Source organism: Macaca nemestrina, chromosome Y, assembly GCF_043159975.1.
Source record: "Macaca nemestrina isolate mMacNem1 chromosome Y, mMacNem.hap1, whole genome shotgun sequence".
NCBI lineage: Eukaryota > Metazoa > Chordata > Mammalia > Primates > Cercopithecidae > Macaca > Macaca nemestrina.
Genome location: NC_092146.1, coordinates 4,145,061 through 4,165,341, shown reverse-complemented (window position 1 = coordinate 4,165,341; position 20,281 = coordinate 4,145,061). Strand labels below are relative to the sequence as shown.

Sequence of the window (20,281 nt, the reverse complement as noted above, 5' to 3'; positions counted from 1 at the left end):
AACTTGCTCTAATCTTCTATTTTCTCAATTTCTTCCTGGATTCACTTTTCATAGCCTATAAAATATGTTCAAGGCTTCCCTACTGAAAGTCACCAAAATCTGAACTTCCTCTTCTAGAAAATTCTTGAAAAAGTGGCAATGTCTTTCCTTTTCTTCATCGATTGCCTTGTATCCAAGCTGCTTTGAGTCAGGATGGTTTTATGATTTAGAAATGATAACCAATTGCCCTAAAAGTACAGGCAAGCTTTCTGTGGAGTGCTTTTTTTTTTTTTTTTTTTTTTTTTTTTTTTTTTTTTTTTTTTTTTAGGGAGGAGAAGGATGAAGTTACATCAATTTACTATGTAACTCTCTACAGATCACAAGATCCTATTGCAGTTTTAACCAGAAACAAAATATCTGCAGAATATATATCAATGAAAATTAAGAGCATCAAACCACATATCACTACCAAAAAATAAACAAAACACAAAAGGCAGTAAAAGAGAAAATAAGCCAAAAGCCACAAGAAATACAGGATAATGGTAACTAACTGACAATATAGATACTTTTCTTTCAGTAACTACTTTAAATGTAAATGGATTCTCCAATCAAACACATAGATGAGCTGTAAGGTTAAAAAAGCAAGTTCAACCTTATCCTTCCCTGTAAGAGACTCACAAGGTCCTACAATAGACTATGAGATCAAAGAATAACCATAGCTTCAAAGTGAAAAAAATGGAGGAGGATATTTCATGCATATAATAACCACATGAGAGCAGAGTTTGTTATAATAGTATCACACAAAATAGACTAAATAAAAAAATTCCACAAGAGACAGGGAAAAACACAATCATAAAAAGGTAATTCATTAGGAAGATAAAAAATTGTAAATATGCAACAAAAAGCAGAGCTCTAAAATATATAAAGCAATATGGATAGAATTAAAGGAAAAAATAGATAGTAACACAATAACAGTACGAAATTTCGCTAACTCACTGTCTACCCAAACCAGACCAAAGAAAAAAAAATTAAACAAGGAAACAGAGGATTTGAACAATAAAACAATTAGACACATGCTGAACACTAACCCAAAAACAGCAGGATACACATTCTTTTCAAGTGTATACAGCACATTCCCCAAGACAAATCTCATATCAAAGCAAGTATTAATAAGATTAAAATAACAGAAACCCACAGGAGGTATCTTTTCAGAAAACAATGGAATGAAAATAGAATCAACAGCAGAAAGAAAACTGGAAATCCACAAATACGTGAAAATTTTAAAAAACGTTCTGAACCAATGGGTCAGAAAAATTACAATGACAAATAGAAAATATCTCGAGAAAAATTAACAAGAAAACATACCAAAACTGATGGGACACAGCAAAAGCAATGCTAGAGGAAAGTTTATAGTTTTAAAGTTTATAACTTTAATACCTGTAAATGCTGGCATTAAATCTGAAATTAACAACCTAACTATAATCTTAAAGAAGGAGAAAAAGAACTAAACCTGAAGCTAACTGAAGAAAGATCATAGCAGAGATAAATAAAATACAGAATAGAAAAAAAAGAAAAAAAAAAATCAACCAAACCAAAAGGAGGCTGTTTGAAAGATCAACACAACTGACACCACTACTTACATAAAGAAGAAAAAAATAAAACCTCAAATAGGCCGGGCGCGGTGGCTCAAGCCTGTAATCCCAGCACTTTGGGAGGCCGAGGCGGGCGGATCACAAGGTCAGGAGATCGAGACCACAGTGAAACCCCGTCTCTACTAAAAATACAAAAAATTAGCCGGGCGCGGTGGCGGGCGCCTGTAGTCCCAGCTACTCAGGAGGCTGAGGCAGGAGAATGGCGGGAACCCGGGAGGCGGAGCTTGCAGTGAGCCGAGATCGCGCCACTGCACTCCAGCCTGGGCAACAGCGTGAGACTCCGTCTCAAAAAAAAAAAAAAAAAAAAAAAAAAAAAACCTCAAATAACTAAAAACAAGAATGAAAGGACATACAACCAATGCAAACAGAAAAAAAAGGAGTTTAAGAAAATACTTTGAACAACTATATGTCACTAAATTACATAAGCTAGAAAAAATGAACGTAAGTTGCTAAAAACACACAATCTACCAACACTAGATAATGAAGGATTAGAAAATCTGAACAGATTTATAACTAGGTAAGGAGGCTGAATCATAATTTAAAAACTTTCCAACCAAGAAGTCTGTGATCACATGACTTCACTGAAGAATTACACAAAGATCTAAAGAATACGTTATCACCAATCCCAAAAGTCTTCCTGAAAAATAAAGAAAACACTCCTAAATTGACTTTGGAATAAAGCTAATGCAGGTCCTCTTAGACTAAATCTGTGCTTTCTTTTCCACTAAAAAGAAACTAGAGACCAACATTCCTGATAAATATAGATGCAAAAATCTTTAACAGAATACTAGCAAACCAAATTCAGCAGTATTGTGAAAAAATTATAAACAAATGGGATTTATTTTTGCAATGCAAAGTTAGTTTAATACATCAATACCAATCAATGTAATATACCTTGTCACCAAAAAAAGGAGAAAAACCGCATGACCTTTATCTTGATGTAGAAAAAAATAACTAAATTCAACAACCTTGTATCACCATTCAACAAAACACAACATAAAAAAGGGTGACATAGCCAAGATGGTCTCCATCTCCTGACCTTGAAAGGTGAAGCCAGCTGGACTTCCTGGGTTGAACGGGGACTTGGAGAACTTTTCTGTCTAGCTAGAGGATTGTAAACGCACCAATCAGCACTCTGTGTCTAGCTAAAAGATTGTAAATGTACCAATCAGCGCTCTGTAAAAACACACCAATGAGTGCTCTGTGTCTAGCTAGAGGATCGTAAACACACCAATCAGCACTCTGCAAAAATGCACCCATATGCACTCTGTATTGAGCTAAAGGATTGTAAATGCACCAATCAGCACTCTGTAAAATGGACCAATCAGCAGGATGTGGGTGGGGACAAAGAAGGGAATAAAAGCTGGCCACCCTCAGCCAGCAGCAGCAACCCACTTGGGTCCCCTTCCACACTGTAGAAGCTTTGCTGTTTCACTCTTCACAATAAATCTTGCTGCTGCTCACTCTTTGCGTTCACACTACTTTTATGAGCTGTAACACCGTGAGAGTCTGTGGCTTCATTCCTGAAGTCACTGAGACCACGAACCCAATGGAAGGAATAAATAACTCTGGACGCACCACCTTTAAGAGCTGTAACACTCACTGCAAAGGCCTACAGCTTAACTCCTGAAGTCAGCAAGACCAGGAACCCACCGGAAGGAAGAAACTCTGGACACATCTGAACATCTGAAGGAACAAACTCCAGAAACCATCTTTAAGAGCTATAACACTCACCACGAGGGTCCACAGCTTCACTCTTGAAGTCAGCAAGCCTAAGAAAAAATAAAGACAGAAATACAGGGAAAGACCTCTAATGTCCAGGTGTTACAAGACTTACTACTGTTATCAGTACTACCCAAAGCGATTTACAGATTCGACACGATCTCCACAATATTTTTTTGCAGACAGTAAATTCCATATTGAATATACTCTCAAGGAACCTCAAGTACTACATACTTCTACTGTTCAAATTAGAACAACAGAAATTTCTCATAATATTTTTTCCATGCAGGCTACAATAGATAATTCCCCAGACCTTAACACAGGTACCCTTAGCATGACAGCCACGGCTTGCCCCAGACACTGAAGCAGGCTTACAGGTATGTCCTTACAGCAAGGAAATACTTCTTGCCAACTGCTAGCAATGAAATCAGCCCTTCTGTCAGCAATCATGTGAGTAAGTCATTGTGAGAGTGGATACACCAGCCTTCAGATAAATAACTGCTACCCACAAAAACTAAAACATATGTTTTTGTTTTAAACTGTTAAACTGTGAGTGATTTTCTTATGAAGTAAAAGACAAAAGACAAATATCCTGCCTCAGCTTAGTAATTAACTCAGTGACAAAAAAGAAAAAATCATATTAGCAGCCTCTCTATCAGACCACTGTAGCCTTACAGGTCTCTCACTCTTCAATTTTATTCCACAAAACATTTCTGTAAACATCTCTTACCCAAACTGCTAATATTATTGTTTTAATTTTTCAGCTAGCAGACTCACCTCCAATACATCCTCCACACAGCCACCAGAATTATCTCCAAGCTCTCTGCAAATCAAAAAGCAGATTTTTATCATGAATCCTTTCTTTTAAAAGGAAAAAGTCCCACTTCAGTGCTTAAAAGTAAAATCTCAGTGCCTTAATCTGGTACTTGAAATCATTTATGATCCGTCTCATTCAAACCATCTTTTAGTTTCATGTCCCCAATTCCCTCCTAAATATCTGGTGTGTCTTCCTCATTCTATTAATAGTACCATATACATCCTTTAAACTGTTTCCTTTCAGTGGCAGTATCTGACCTAATTCATAGAATCACCAAAATACCAGAGTTTTTAAGACTAGCAAATAGTATTCTACCTCAAACTATGATTTTCTTCACCTCTTCTACATTTCACACATGTATTTCAATACAGCAGTTATCAAACTGTATAAATAAGTACCTATTTGGCCACTAGAACTAGAGCCTTAAAAGTGGAGACTAGTCATTTTTACATCATGAGTAAATGAATACAATTCATAAGCTGCCCAATAACGACTAAGTTCAGTTCTATCACTTTACAATTTCAATGAGGTTAAACAATCTGCTCACTAACTGGTGGAAAAGCTACAATAATAAATCCAAGTTTCTTACCTAACTTGACAACTCTGTTAATCACTACACTCTCTCAGTCAGAAATGCTGCTTATACACAAGGGTCAGTTTCACCTCTGAGGAAACAGCCCAAAGAAGTCTTTCCACACCATGTATAAAAACATTGTTTCATTAGGTTTTATAATGGAATTACCACATGCACAAACATGGAGAAATAAACAAATTTCAATTATTCAACAAAGTCTGATAGCTACAGGAGCCAGTCAAATGCCCAGACGGGGGGGGGGGGGGGGGGGGGGGGGGGGGGGGGGGGCGGCGGCAGGTTCAAGTCCCTGGTGAAACCCCACCTGAAAGCCAAAAACAGGCCATAGGGCTGAAAGACCTGACTGCTGATCCTGTATGAAATTTACCACCCAGAATGAGAACTTCTGTTCCTTTTTGCCTGCCCTTTCATTCATGATTGATTCTTTCTGAATAATATATTTTAAACAATTGAATGTTGACTTTTCCAATACTATCTATGGCTTGCCCCTCCCCCATTCTAAGCCCATAAAAAGCCTGACTCAAGCATATTGGGGGACCTTCCTGCCTTTGGGTAGGGGGACAAACGCCTTGTCCTTTTTCAGGTTTGCTTGACTGTTTCAACACTCAATAAAACTTCCTACCCTGCCCACTCTTTGTTAGCACATCCTTATTCTTTCTGGGTGTGGGACAAAAGTTTTAGAACCACCAAAAAGGGGTACAAGCTATAACACACGTGAGCTGGAGCATGCCAGCATGGCCATGCAAGGCCCAGGGGCCCAGGCAGGGCATCCCCAGCCAGGGGTCACCAGCTTATGAAGTGACTGAGAAGAAAAATCCTCTATCATTTTAGGGGCTCACTCAGGATACCTGAAGGGTGAGTAAATATGGACCTAAATTTCACTTTTTTCTGAGACTTCCTGTCCACAAACATTTTTCTGAAGGCAGATGAAGCACCAAACCTCCAGTGCGCTAGTTAAGAACAATGGCGCAGGCAACTACAGAGTATAGGATGCTGGAGAGGACCCTCCCTCATCACTCTTGGGGTTAGCGAATGTTGGCCTCATTCCAATCCCGTTTTTCCTACGGCAATTTGTCTTCCTGTTTTTCCGCGGCTGTTATGGTACCTAGCTCTTTTACAATGTTACAAGTGTTGTTGCAAACTACAGAAATATTACTCAGTGGAAAGAGCATTTGGACCAGCCATCAGATAGGCAATTCAGAACAATGCAATTTCTGCCTGTTCCTAGAGGAAAAGAGGAAAGAGAGGTTAGGAGTCTCTCCCTGCTCTAGGAATCCATTTGCATAGAAGCTTTTTCAACCTCAAGCACCTTCCCTGCCCTGCATGTAAGCCGTTTTTTTTTTCTTTTTTCTCTGCCACATCAGGAGTTCACATTGCCATGCAAATACAGGGAGCTTTTCTATGCAAGAGGTCTTGTTTTCTTTTGGAAGGCATCTTACTAGGTCAGATCCCCAATTCTCCCTTTCTCTCCATTGTCTGAGTACAAACCCATTTGCACAGCTATACCTGAGTTTTCAGCTTATAAGAAGACAGCGAAGTAGCCCTGACAGCTGCTAGCTGCAGTCTGGTGAGGGCCACCTGGGACTTAATGAAACCATGCACCTTCCTGAGGCAGTTCCTTGTCCCAAACTGAACTCCAAGCTTCAGGATGAAGCTCTAGAAATGAAAATGGATCTGAGGGATCCGGCGGCAGACAACACACAGTCAAACGGCACAGTACAGGTGGACTAATTCCTGTCAACTGGAATCTCCACTCCACCGCCCATTTTACGGATAGAGGTCATGCTAGCATCCATGGCATAGATGACATTACAGACAGCAGAAAAATTAGGCAAGGGATAGGTGAATGCGGATAATTCCTGTTACACATGGGTGAAAGGACCCTGCTGAGTCACTGGGACTCAGGGACATAAAGACGGAAGAAATAAAGGGGACACCTTTTCTTTCTCTCCCTCGTGTACCCCAGGTATCCACTGGAAAGACACAGGAACTAAGGGATGCCTTTTTCCCCTCCTTCCAGGTAAGTAACCAGCCATCTTAAGTCTGCACCTATCCTGGATACATCTTGAATCACTGGGACTCCTTTGAAAAAGAAAAAAATAAAATAAACCTTCTTTTTCCTTTTTCCTCTTCTGTTCTCTTTGCAGATGAATAATTGTGTCCCCATACCACAGAATCCCTACGGATTCATCCCCCAGATTGGGAAAAGTCAATTTTCCCCAAACCTCAAACGGTTTTGCTTAAAAATAAACAAGGAAGGCTGGGCACAGTGGCTCAGGCCTGTAATCTCAGCATTTTGGGAGGCCGAGTAAGGAGATCACGAGGTCAGAAATTCAAGACCACCCTGGCTAACACGCTGAAACCCTATCTCTACTAAAAATACAAAAAATTAGTTGGGCATGGTGGCACACATGCCTGTAGTCCTGGCTACTCGAGAGGCTAAGGCAGGAGAATCATTTGAACCCGGGAGGTGGGGGGTTGCAGTGAGCAGAGATTGTGCCACTGTACTCCAGCCTGGGTGACATAGAAATTCTGTCTCAAACAAAACAAAAACTGGGCAGAAAGCACAAATCTGAGTAAGTATCTTGAGGAGGGACAACTTTTACAGTATCATTGTCTACTTCCCTTCCCCAAGACTCCAGGATAGATAGGGCTTCACAAATTGGGGGAAGGGACATCAAAAGCCTGACAGAACAACAAAAAACGTTTTTCTTACCAAACTTCTGGCCTCACTCTCCCTGTGTAACCTGGCAGAATGAATTATAAAAATCACTATTTAAATCCTCTCTAAAATTTTGATTAATAGAAAAAAGGATTTATGAGGCTAGTCTTAATTTTTAGCCAATCTGATATGCTTTATGTGTCTTTCTATATGGTTCTGCCGTGAGAGTACCTTAGGATAGAGTACGGCCTATGACCCAGTAAGTCCACTGTTCAAGCCAGGCTATCAAACTGGTCAGTAACAAATTTTGCTGCAGGTCGCCCTTGTTGTAAGCCCCTGGGAGCTTGACCTTGTAAGCATGTGGCAGTAATTTCTTTGGGTCTCTGCCATTTTACAATAGCAGCCCTGGTTCAATATTGGTGTAGGCAATATGTACTTTCTGGTTAGTGTGTGAATTTTACCATTTGGTGATTCTCTTCCCTTCCATGAACGACTTCTAGCTTCCTTTTTTTTTTTTTTTTTTTTGAGACGGAGTCTCGCTCTGTCGCCCAGACTGGAGTGCAGTGGCACGATCTCCATTCACTGCAAGCTCCGCCTCCCAGGTTCATGCCATTCTCCTGCCTTAGCCTCCCGTGTAGCTGGGACTACAGGTGCCCACCACCACGCCTGGCTAGTTTTTTTGTATTTTTGGTAGAGAAGGAGTTTCACCGTATTAGCCAGGATGGTCTCTATCTCCTGGCCTCGTGATCCACCTGTCCCGGCCTCCCAAAGTGCTGGAGCTTCTTTCTTAAATCTTCCTATCTCTGAGCTACCTTTAAAAAGTCTAGATTTTGTAAAAAACTGCTTACCATCTCTTTGAAAATACCACATACACTCATCATTAAGTCATAACTTTGAGTTGAGGCTTGTTGGTTTCACCTGTGAGGTTACTTTCCATGAAGGTCAAAAGCCAAAACACTGGCCACTTGGCATAGCTAAAGTTGAGTCACAAGGGGCTTTAAATTGTTTTCTTAAATAATGCTATGGTTAAAAGTCAGCTTCATTAAAACTGGATATCCAGGCTATATATTCTTGACCTTGTGGTCTGCCTGCCTCAGCCTCCCAAACTGCTGGGATTATAGGTGTGAACCACCATGCCTGGCCCAGGCTATAGGTATATTTAAAAGGCATCTATGTTTTTTTTCCCTCTTCTTGGAACTTGTTTTTCTGGAGAAAGTTTTTTTTTTCTTCTTCTTAAGTCATCTGAATTACTTCATTTTATTGTGCCACTCTTAATGCATGCATGCTAGGCACTGAGATAACTTCTGAGAGAGCACCAGGCTGGCTTGGAATAAAGAGAAAATGTGACATGGACCCCATTTCGGGGAGGAAAAAAACAAACAAAACTTTGTTTTCTCATGGAACCCCAGAAATTAAAAGTGAATAGATCCCTCTCAAAATCTGCTTTTGGCCTCCAGTTATAGCTGTTCATTAGGCCCTAAAACCTGCATGTTTTCCTAGCCCTGTTTTTGGACAGGCTCTACCCAGTGGTAATCGAATTAGGAGATAAGCAAATTAAAAATCTTACAACTACTGGAACTTCTGTTTGTGTAGTGTTATATATCTGTGTGTTATGTATGTTATGTTTATATAAAAAAGAGATCTAATTAATTGGCTTAAAGAAAAATACGTGCTTAGATGAAATATTTTTTGAAGGAAAAAAGCTATAATGCCTTTTTAGTTCACAACTTTAATCTCTGAGAAAAAGAGTTTTAAAGGTTTTTGGTAAAATACATTGTCTTCAAAATGTAAATATGTAGTCTAAATTATGCAAGTCAGATTCTAGGTTTGCTAAATGCAAGGTTATAAACTGCTTCTTTGGCTTTTGTGAACTGTTTGATTTGCCCATTCCACAATCTGGTCAGGCCTGGGGACATAATTAACCATGCTCCTAACTATGCCATAAAGACTCAGACTTTATCTGTGCCTGGTATTACATAATCAAAATAGCTTAACCAGCTGGGCACGGTGGCTCACATCTGTAATCTCAGCACTTCGGGAGGCCGAGGCAGGCGGCTCACCTGAGGTCAGGAGTGCGAGACCAGCTGGCTAACATGGTGAAGCCCTGTCTCTACTAAAAATAGAAAAAGTTAGCCAGGTGTGTTGGCAACTGCCTGTATCCCAGCTTCTCTGGAGGCTCAGGCAGAAGAACTGCTTGAACCTGGGAGGTAGAGTTTGCAGTGAGCCAAGGCTGCACCCTATAGACTTGGCAACAAGAGTGAAATTCTGTCTCCAAAACAACAAAAGAAGAGCTTACCAGGTTTCACATTAAAATTATTAAAAATTGCTATTAATTACCCTTATAACATGTAACTGAAGCTACGAAAACAGATCTACACTAAAGGTGTGTAAGAAAAATAAAATGTGTTAGCAGTAAAAAATATAAAAAGGCATAGCAAAGTAAATTTTTCCTTAAGGTAGGAGAGTGGAAGCATTATTATAAATTAGATAAATGGGCTTTGTCTATTTTAAATTAGTTTTGTAAAAATTAATCTTGTAAAATAAATTCTGTATGAACATACTGACTAAATTCAAAAAGTATTTGTTGGTTTGTCTCTAATTTGAGCATTTAAATAAAAACACAACAAGGTGTTCTTAAGGCACTGATAACAAAATTTGTAAAGGGCTATGAACGATTTACAAGATTATCACCTCACAGTCAAACTGGCTAAGCTCAGAGAGAATTATCTGTAAGGTTTCATTTAAAAGTTGGGATTGACATTAACTGTAGACTAAAGCAAGGGTGAAATTTCGCTTTCTCTCCCTTGAATAAGATTTTCATGTCATAGAAAAGAATAAAGATTTTTGTTTTCACCTTGAGAATAAACTGCCAAAAAATAGGCGGTTAAGACAGGAACAGATTGGAAAGCTGACTCTTCCCTCTTAATGAGTAAAAGGTTTTTTGCCTTTTTAAAATTTTCTGACTCATCATTTTGGCTAATTAAATGACATTATAATCTGGAATTCTACTTCATAGTATCAAGTGTGTTAAACATCTAACATATTTAACAAGCTTCCGAAAATCAAATTTGAGTTTCAAGGTTATCTTTTCTGACCCCTAACTTTTGGATGCTACAGAGGGCCCATGGGGAATCCAAAAGAGAAGTAAATAGGATCATCTGACATGTTTAGTTACGTGGGATTGGCAAAATAAAAACGTTTAATCTTCTCCAGGTTATATGTTAGTAAATTATAATGTATGTTCCAAAATTGTATGGGAGTTCTAAAATTCTAATGTTTGAGTATATGTCATCAATCATAATTAACATTATGATTTAAAGTTATTGTAAACCACTAATAACCTAATTTCTTTGTCAATTTTATTTGTAATTTTGTCATTTTGTCATTCACAGACAATGGCCTTGTCTTGATCCTCTTCAAAAGATGGATTATCATCAGCTATAGAACTCTGTCAGATGCTTTTAAATGCCAGTTTCTGATAACACTGGAAACAGTGACACTTGAATAGAGGAAAAATGTATAGGACTCATGAAGAGCTAAAATGTTCATGAATATCAAGCAGGACAAGTTAACTGAATGGACTGAAACAAAAAAACTGAAGGAATTACTTTTTCGAGACGGAGTCTCACTCTCTTTCCCAGGCTAGAGTGCAGTGGTACGAGCTAGGCTCACTGCACGCTCTACCTCAGGGGTTCACGCCATTCTCCTGCCTCAGCCTTCCGAGTAGCTGGGACTACAGGCACCCGCCACTATGCTCAGCTAATTTTTTCTATTTTTAGTAGAGACGGGGTTTCACCATACCATGTTAGCCAGGATAGTCTCAATCTCCTGACCTTGTGATCTGCCCACCTAGGCCTCCCAAAGTGCTGGGATTACAGGTGTGAACCAACGTGCCCAACCGGGAATTTTTTTAACTTTGCTTACAGCATTGTTGATCCTTGTTTTTTGTTTGTCAGAGTCAAGGAAACTTTCAAGCTATCTATGATTTTTTCTTTTTTGAGACAGAGTCTCACTCTGTTGCCCAGGCTGGAGTGCAGTGGCCAGATCTCAGCTCACTGCAAGCTCCGCCTCCCGGGTTGAGGACATTCTCCTGCCTCACTCAGCCTCCCGAGTGGCTGGGACTACAGGTGCCCACCACCATGCCCAGCTAGTTTTTTGTATTTTTCAGTAGAGACGAGGTTTCACCGTGTTAGCCAGGATGGTCTCGATCTCCTGACCTCGTGATCCACCTGTCTCGGCCTCCCAAAGTGCTGGGATTACAGGCTTGAGCCACCGTGCCCGGCCGCTATCTATGCTTTTAACAATTGAGTAAGTTATCTTCCTAAGGACAAAATTTATAGCACATTTGTTTCTGTCTGGCTTCTCTAGAATTTGGAAACTATTGGTGAGTATCCTTAACTTAGGGAAATATAGTTACTTGCATTAGCCAAGTAAGAATCCATTTTATTTTGCAACAGAACACAGCTGGAGAAACTGGTTGTTTCGCCAATGCTCTGACTCCAAGGGTGTGCTTCCTTTTAAGGAATCAAGCTTGACTGGCAGTGTCAATAAAAGCCCTTTTGAAAAAATGGCCTCTTACCTTGTCCATGCAGTCCCAGTACATGGCTCCTAACCTGTGGTGAGTAAAGAATGTCACTTTTCACCAGGCCCAGGACCCCCACATTATCTGGGGACCACAAGAAGACAGGGAATTTACCTAACTCACAGATATTTGAGGGTACAAACCCCTGGATGGGCTCAGCTTTAAAAGGTCTTGTCTAAGATTCCTTGTGGAGCAGAGTTCCGTCAAAGACAATTTAGAAAGCTTATGTGAAAAGTAATTATCATTGCTACTCTTTGTACAAACAAGCAGGCCAAGGAAAAAAAACTAAAGTATTCTTTTGCAAACAACTCAGTCCCACCACGATTTGTTTTTAACAAATATGAGAACTGGAAAACGCAAAATTATATTTCAAAATTTATCATACTTATCACTAAATTTTAGTCTCATTAATTGTGAAGTTTTAGCCTGCATTTTAAACTAACCTTGCTTATTCCACTGAACCAACCAGTGATCTTTGGCTGCAGCTCAGAAGAAACAAAAGGGATGGGTAATATAAAAATCTGGATAAATACTCCAATTCTGGGCAATTATCCTGCAAATCCTGCCAGGTGATAGGAGTAAACAGGGTGCCCATAACGTGGAGGTTTCTTTGGGAAAATAAAACCAAGGGAACCAACCAAAGCCAAGCCCCATTCACCCAAATCTCAACAGGCATACCAGTGGCCACCCAGTTATCTGGACACGTCAGCAGCATCCACATTTTTCAGCTGTCCTTTCTCTCTTGTTTCATTTTGATACGTGACTTCTAATAGCCAGGTTTGTGGCTTCTAATCTCCAGGGTAAAAAACTCCAAACGGTCAAGCAACAGGACACCTGGACGATGGCCCCTTTTACTGAAGACCCTTAGGCAGGCCTCTGAGAAAGATCTGACTGCCGTTTTCCCTAAATAGCACCCATAACAGTAGGAAGCAATTAAGATTGGTCGTCATCCCTATCCTAACAGCAGTCAGATGTACCTCTTCAGAGGAGGGAACTTCTAGCAGTAAGAGGCAGCCAAATGCCTAGGTAGATAGGGAGGTCCCTGGTGAAACCCCATATAAAGCCAAAAATGGCCTGAAGGCTAAAAGACCAGATGCTGGTCCTGGATAAAATTCAAGACCAAGAATGGGAATTTCTCCAGCTGTCTGCCCATCCTTTCACAATCAATTCTTTCTGAATAGTGCCTTTTAACCTATCGAATGTTGCCTTTTCCAATACTATGGAGGGTCTGCTACTCCCCCATTCTGAGCCCATAAAAAGCCCCAGACTCAGCCATATTAGGGATACTTTCCGGCCTTTGTGTAGGAGGATCATCCCCTTGTCCCCTCTCCACTAAAAGCCATTTCATCACTCAATAAAACTCCCTGCTTTGCTCACTCTCTTGATTGTCAGCATATCCTCATTCTTCTTGGGCGTGGGACAAGAACTTGAGAACCAGTGTGCAAGCCAGACTGGGCCTGGGGAAGCATATGGGGTGGGGTACGGAGGTAGCACGTCCCAAGCAAGGACTCCAGCATCAATGTCCAGAGGTCCCCAAGTGGCAAAGGGACCAAGAAAAAAATCCTGCATCACTGTTACTGGGCTAGAGACCATGCTAATAGTCATAAACTTAAGTTCCAGTAAAAGACAAAAACACAAAAGATTAAATAAAGTAGAAAGTGTTGCGTTCATGAAAAATTGCAAGCAGAGTTCAAAGCAAGTGTACATCATTACCAAATAAAGACAGACAATATTTCATGAAGATGGCATATGAACTGGGCCTTGCAGGTCAGACATAATTATGACATAACAAAGGCCAGGCAAGCCAACCACTAAGCTTATACTAATAAGATGGAATAAAAGAAAGGTCAGAGCATGCACATCAATTGTGGATAGTTTTATTAGATGAGAGAATATTAAGTAATTATGAGACTAACTGGAAGAGAAAGCTTCCTTGAGGAAGCTACTTCTTGTTTTGTGTAGCTAAAAGGAAGTCAAAGAAGCCTCCCATGATTGTCTTTTCACTAATATAATTCCTGCACTGAGCCTGTACTTACAATTACTAAAATAATCCTCAATAAAAGGAATACACTTTCAGACAGGTGATACTTATGTGGCTTAGATAATAATACCCTTTATATCAGGCAAGGAACATACACATACAATGACCCTCATTTTAAAATTATTACAGGTATTGTTGGCTTGGACCTGGTAAGCTGGAGCAAGAAGGACTAAGGGTTACTCTATGTGTATATGCTAAAAACTTATACATTATACTAATTATACTGAGTAATTCTGTTAGAATATATGTATATTCTCAAACTATGAGGCTCAAGGCTAATAAAAGAAGTGAAGTCTTTTTTTTTTTTTTTTTTTTTGAGACGGAGTCTCACACTGTTGCCCAGGCTGGAGTGCAGTGGCGCGAGCTCGGCTCACTGCAAGCTCCGCCTCCTGGGTTCACGCCATTTGTCTGCCTCAGCCTCCTCAGTAGCTAGGACTACAGGCGCCCGCCACCACGCCCGGCTAATTTTTTGTATTTTTAGTAGAGACGGGGTTTCACTGTGGTCTCGATCTCCTGACCTTGTGATCCGCCCGCCTCGGCCTCCCAAAGTGCTGGGATTACAGGCTTGAGCCACCGCGCCCGGCCAAGAAGTGAAGTCTTATACAAAGAAATCACAATAATCTTGCAGACCAGGGTATCTCAGCCTTGGCACTGTTACCATTTTGGGTCAGATAACTCTGTAAGTGGTAGAATTCTGTTCACTGTAAGATGTTTAGCACTATTCGTGGACTCTACCTACTAGATGCCAAGTACTAATCACCGTCCCCTCACATCATAACCAAAAATGTCCCCGATATTGCTGACTGCCCCATGAGAAGGCAAAATCAGCCCCAGTCAGGAAGTACTGCTTTAGACTGACACTATAATAATTATAATAACAATCAAATGATCATTTATTATCATGCTTAATTTATTCCTAAAATTGTTAAATGACATAATATACCGATTAGTTGATGAAATGAGATTATCTGTAATTTTTTTCAGTAGAGTCTAGACAACCACTTTACCGAGACACTAGAATTCTATGTCATTGCATAATGCGTTCTTGAAAACATGACAGAAGTAAGTCAAGAATAAACGACAGACTTACACATTTTTAAAGACTTTCAACTCTTAGAGTACAACAAATAACATAAAATCCCCTGTAACGCCCATAGTGCCACCTTGTAAAATGGCTCCCCATGATGCAGCCTCCTGACAGTCAGTCATGCTTTTGTCTAATAATCACTTTCTGATGAATTTGGAGCTAACCTAGTGATTTGTTTTTAACTATGTCAGTTCCACAATTAGATTATAAAGACTTTCATGTTACTTGTTTTTGCTGCAGCTTGTCTTGCTTGCTTGCCCTAATGAAGCAAGCTGCTATATTGTGACTTGCTCCATAAAAAGGGCTGCCTGGCAAGAATGCACTATAGTAGATGGGTGAAGAAATGAGACCAAGAACCGAAAAGGAAATTTATTAATTAATTCTTAATTCTGCCAATAATCACCTGAGAGATCTCAAAACCATACTCAGTCAATCTTTCAGGTGATGACAAACACATGAAAAACCTGATTACTGCTTTGAAGAGATACTGAAACAAAGGACACAGCTAAATCATGCCTGTATTCAAAAGAAACTGTGAGATGAAAATTGTTATATCTTAAACCACTACAGTCTAAGGATAGTATGTGACATGGCTTGGATCTATGTCTCCACCAAATCTCATGTGGAATTATATTTCCCAATGTTGAACAGAGGTGGACCTGGTATGAGGTGACTGGATCTTAAGGACGGCTCTTTCATGAATGGTTCAGCACCATACCCTTGGTGCTGTTCTTCTGACAGTGAGTTCTTGCAAGATCTGGTTTTTAATTTTAATTTTATTTTACTTTTTAGGCACAGTCTTACTCTGTTCACCCAGGCTGGAGTTCAGTGGCACAATCTCGATTCACTGCAACCTCCGCCTCCCAGCCTGGATCTCCTGACCTCATGATCCGCCTACCTCTGCCTCCCAAAGTGCTGGGATTACAGGCGAGAACATTATTTTCTAACAGACACAGAAACCCCAAGTTTATCTTGGAACCCCGAGAGGAGAGAAAATCAACCCAACTCAGATATTTGATGGCACAAATCCATAGCTTAAAAAAATTTTATGTGGGGTTCCTTCTGTGGAACAAAGTTCCATCAAAGTCAATTTAAAACCTATGTAAAAAAATAATAATTATTCCTGCTGCACTGGAATACAAATAATCTGGCCTGTATATACATAATCTGGCCAAGTATATAATACAAGTATTTAATATACTTGTATACAAATAATCTGGCCAAGTATATAATAGAGCAAACCAGCCCTACCATAATTTGTCTTTAGCAAAAATAGAAACTGGAGAGAGAAAAATTGTGTTTCGGAAAACTATAGTACACCTGTTAGATTCTAGACTTGCCTAATGTTTTTCAATTTTTATTATTTCTGCAGTTTGGGCTGAATTCTAGTTTTTTCTTGGCTACAAGTCTTCAAAATGATGTTTCTAATTTTTCTGTTTTTCCTCCTTTTCCCCATTTTTTAAAATTCAGAGTCACTGAAAACTAAGCTGTGCTTTCTTAAACTCCTGTGAACTGAAGCCAGACAACTTAAACCTCAGAAGAAAATAACAGCAACCTGTTTATTTACATAAGCCACTTTCATACCTGCCTACTGTTGTATAGACTTCAGAGTAATGTGGCCTCTATCGATTTTCCAGGAGTGTTCTTTTGTTTTTTCTCCCTTCCTCCCATCTATTTTCTCTTTACAGGACACAAGACTTAACAGCCTGCTAAAAATGAGCTTTTAGGACCTACCCATATAGGAATAAACCATCCTAGCCATGAGGGATCAGATGAAATCTGAGACTAGAGACTCATTTTGTTGTAAAATACCTTCTCCAAAAGATTTTATAAAAGAAAAGGGAGGGGGGTGGATATGAAAGGAAAATAAATCTTGGGGCCCCCCAAATCACTAAGCTAAAGGCCTAAGTTAGAAACTGTTTAGGGCCAACTTACCGCCATTCTATTCAAATTCACCCCTCTGCTCACTGAGATAGATTCATATTTGATTGCCGCCTTTGGAAAGGCTAATCAGAAACGCAAAAGAACGCAGCTGTTTTTCTCTCACCTATCTATGACCTGGAAGCCCCCTCCTCAGTATGAGTCTTCCTGCCTTTGCTTCACTTGATCCCTGCCTTTCCAGACTGAACCAAGATACTTCTTACATATGTTGATTTATGTCTCATGTCTCCCTAAAACGTGTAAAACTGGGCCCCAACCACCTTGGGCACATCTTGTTAGGACTTCTGAGATGGTGTCACAAGTTTGTGTCCACAACCTTGACAAAATAAACTTTCTAAATTAAGTGAGACCTGTCTTAAATTTTTGGAGTTCCATCAGATACGCATTTGTCTCACCTGAGTATCAAAGGGATGATTTTGAGTTCTCTGTGTTTTTTTGTCCACAGGAATTTCCTTCTGGGCAAATCGTGAGGGAAGGATGTCATTTTTTTATGTTTGTAGCTATTTCATTTAGGAATAACTAAACGGGAGCAGGTTTACCTGAATCAGTTCCTCGCTTGACTTCCCTTTGGCTTAGTGATTTTGGAGTCCTGAGATTTATTTTCCTTTCACATACCTATTTTATTTGTGATGGTTTATGGTCATTGAACCTTGTAACACTGATTACATTTCTTTTTACTGGTCTTTTTTCTTAAGTACATAAACTTATTACTGGGGCAGTAGAGAGCACAGAAATTATATTAGGTACATAGCCTGCACTTAAATAGAATATTTAAAATACATTTTGTCCACAGAGCTGGAATTCTTTGTAAATAAAAACCAAATTTTACTTAATTTTTAGAGATAGGATCTTGCTTTGTCACCTAGGCTAGAGTGTTGTGGGGGCAATCACAGCCCACTGCAACCTCACATTCCTGGCTTAAGCGATCCTCCCATCCCAGCCTCCTGGGTGCTGGGACCACAGACATGACACCTTTCCTGGCTAGTTTAAAAAAATTTTTTTTTGGCCAGGCACGGTGGCTCAAGCCTGTAATCTCAGCACTTTGGGAGGCCGAGATGGGCGGATCATGAGATCAGCAGATCGAGACCATCCTGGCTAACACAGTGAAACCCCGTCTCTACTAAAAAATACAAAAAAAAAAAAAAAAAGACTAGCCGGACACGGTGGTGGGTGCCTGTAGTCCCAGCTACTCGGGAGGCTGAGGCAGGAGAATGGCATAAACCCAGGAGGCGGAGCCTGCAGTGAGCTGAGATCTGGCCACTGCACTCCAGCCTGGGCAACAGAGCGAGACCCTGTCTCAAAAAAAAATAACTTTTTTTTTTTGTAGAGATGGGTTTTGCATCTGTGGCCCAGGCTGCTCTTTAACTCCTGGGCTGAAGAGCTCCTCCAGTTTGGGCCTCCCGAAGTGCTGGGATTACACTGCTTCCAGCCTTAGTTTTTTAAATGTTTAACTTACTTATTGTTTATCTACTTCCAGCCTTAGTTTTTTAATGTTTAATTTATCTTATTTCACTTATTGTTTATCATTTAATGGAGAGCTTTTAGTGTTTGTCTTTTGAGGTGGGATCTTGCCATGCCCAGACTTGAAGTCCTACAGTTCAGTCATCTTTGCACCTCAGCCTCCCAAGAAGTAGTGGTAGAGAAAATTTTATGTTACGTTCCTTTCTCTATGTATGTTTGTGGGAGGACATATGTCCATTTGTATGTTTGGGCGTATGTATTTTTTGTGTCAAAGTTATGCATGCTGTTATTGGTCAATATAAGAGGTTTAGAGGCCAGAGAAGAGAAATAAAATGGGAAACACTACAAACATTCTACCTCTCATGATACCATGGTGTAGAGGCAATCATACTATTTATGTATTTGTTACTTTTTTTGTGTTCATTTTTAAAAATTAGATAAAAATACTTTAAGTTAGAGTCTTCTTCTCTCTTTCACCTTTTTTTTCTAATTTAATTTTTCCCTAAGCAGGATTTTTAAGTAATACTTCATTTTATTGATATATCAAGATTTCTTTAGTTTTTCCGTTGGTGTCTTTAGGTTGTCTACAATATTTTTTGTCATTACGAATATGCTGTCATGAACATTTTAATGCTGGTTATTATCAGATTAGTATGTTGAGTCAAAGCTTTCACCAGTTGGATTATGTTTCAGTTTAGTAAGTGATGCAAGCCAAAACTGAAACTCTAAGGCACCTTCTCGCCACCCAGCCAATCATCTGAGTAGACTTCCTCTTCAGCCAGGGCAGTCATAGCTCACTGCAGCCAGCCAACCCCTTTCCATTCCAGTATCCCTTTTCCTTTAATAAAATTTAAGGCCGAGCATGGTGGGTCAACACCTGTAATCCCAGCACCTGGGGAGGCCGAGGCAGGCAGATTATGAGGTCAGGAGATCAAGACCATTCTGGACAACAGGGTGAAACCCTGTCTCTACTAAAAATACAAAAGTTAGCTGGGTGTGGTGGCAAATGACTGTGGTCTCAGCTACTCAGGAGGCTGCAGAGGCAGAAGAATCACTTGAACCTGGGGAGGCAGAGGTTGCAGTGAGCGGAGATGGCACCACTGCACTTTAGTCTGGTGACAGAGTGAGACTCCATCAAAAAAAAAAAAGAAAGAAAGATTTGTGAGATGAATTTGTTTTGAAAATGTTAGCTTGTTTTCAGCTGTGATACATTTGAAGTTGGTACAGAGTCCATTTTCTTTTATGTGTTAATATGCTGACAATATAGTTGTGTTGACAACTTCTTTTCTTATTTCCAGCTCAGTCTTTAAAGCTGATAAGAGATTTCCTTGTATTTTATGGTGGTATGATTGGCCTTAGAGCACTTCAGTTTTGAGATCTTTGTTGTATTTGTAAACAAGTATTTTGTGTACCTATTTGGAAGGTCAGTTGATAGGATGAATGAAAAACAAAAATTGGAAGTAATGGCGCTAGTAATAAGTGGGGATTTTCATGTAGGTAATGGAGGAGGAACTGATAAGTCATAGCGAAGCCATGAATTTTTAATCTTACTGACTTTGGTTGTGTTCTTTGATTATTTTGGATAACTGTTTAATGGTCAATGAAATGATTAAAATGAAAAAGGAAATTAGTACAGAAAATATGTTTAAAATTATATAGGATGTCTTGTTTTAGGCATCTATTGCCAGATAACATGTGTCCATTCTTGTATTGCTATAAAGAAATACTGGATACTGGCTAACTTA

General features: G+C 39.7%; 1 protein-coding gene across 14 annotated transcripts in view; it reads right to left on the bottom strand.

Moving 5' to 3' along the window:
• LOC139360962 (ubiquitin specific peptidase 9 Y-linked) overlaps positions 1 to 20,281 on the bottom strand; it is a 210,444-nt gene that overhangs the window by 169,004 nt on the left and 21,159 nt on the right. For 7 of the 14 annotated variants that reach the window (XM_071089445.1, XM_071089439.1, XM_071089447.1 and 4 more), the window contains 2 exons: positions 4,131 to 4,176; positions 3,366 to 3,403 (listed from right to left, as the gene is read on the bottom strand). The exons of 4 other annotated variants lie outside the window; for them this stretch is intronic. The gene's annotated coding sequence lies outside the window, so the exon portion shown is untranslated. The remainder of the gene's footprint in view (positions 1 to 3,365; positions 3,404 to 4,130; positions 4,177 to 20,281) is intronic. 3 more of the 14 variants (XM_071089440.1, XM_071089449.1, XM_071089442.1) reach the window with 1 other exon arrangement.